Source organism: Acanthochromis polyacanthus, chromosome 3 (genome assembly GCF_021347895.1).
Source record: "Acanthochromis polyacanthus isolate Apoly-LR-REF ecotype Palm Island chromosome 3, KAUST_Apoly_ChrSc, whole genome shotgun sequence".
Taxonomy (NCBI): domain Eukaryota; kingdom Metazoa; phylum Chordata; class Actinopteri; family Pomacentridae; genus Acanthochromis; species Acanthochromis polyacanthus.
In genome coordinates this window covers 47,015,766-47,016,883 of record NC_067115.1, presented here as the reverse complement: position 1 = coordinate 47,016,883, position 1,118 = coordinate 47,015,766, and positions in this window count along the sequence as shown.

Here is a 1,118-nt window from a genome sequence, read left to right as displayed (position 1 = left end):
GACGAAACTGTGCATTTCAGCTCAGGAACAGCATTTGAAGCGTATCGAAATCATTAACGCTGCACGATTCTACATTTTATGTTTTCAAACAAATTTCTTCTTCAGAATGATTTGAGAAGTGATAAATATGAAAACAAATGATTGTTAAGGTGTTCTGGTTTGAAGGAATTGCATGGACAGCATATTTGACCAAATTGTGCATTTCAGGTCAGGAACAGCTGAAATGCACCAAATTGTGCATTTCAGTTCAGGAACAGCATTTTAAGAGCAGAAAAATCTTGACGGCTGTATTTACGTGAACATAAGGTTGACACACAAATTTCTTCTCCACAATGATTTGAGAAGTCATAAATATGAAGGCCAATGATGTTTAACGTGGAACGGCTTGAAGGAATTGCATGGACAGCATATTTGACCAAACTGTGCATTTCAGCTCAGGAACAGCATTTGAAGCGTATAGAAATCATTAACGCTGCACGATTCTACACGTTATGTTTTCAAACAAATTTCTTCTTCAGAATGATGTGAGAAGTGATAAATATGACAACAAATGATGTTTAAGGTGTTCTGGTTTGAAGGAATTACATTGACAGCATATTTGACCAAACTGTGCATTTCAGCTCCGTACCAGCATTTTAAGAGCAGAAAAATCATGAAGGCTGCATTTGCGTCAAGTTCATGTTCACAACACAATTTTCTTCTTCAGAATGATTTGAGAAGTGATAAATATGAAAACAAATGATTGTTTAAGGTGTTCTGGTTTGAAGGAATTGCATGGACAGCATGTTTGACCAAATTGTGCATTTCAGCTCAGGAACAGCATTTTAAGAGCAGAAAAATCTTGACGGCTGTAGTAACGTGAAGATAAGGTGGACACACAAATTTCTTCTCCACAATGATTTGAGAAGTCATAAATATGAAGGCCAATGATGTTTAACGTGCTACGGCTTGAAAGACTTGCATGGACAGCATATTTGACCAAACTGTGCATTTCAGCTCAGGAACAGCATTTGAAGTGTATAGAAATCATTATGGCTGCACGATTCTACACTTTATGCTTTCAAACTAATTTCTTCTTCAGAATGATTTGAAAGTGATAAATATGACAAAAAATGATG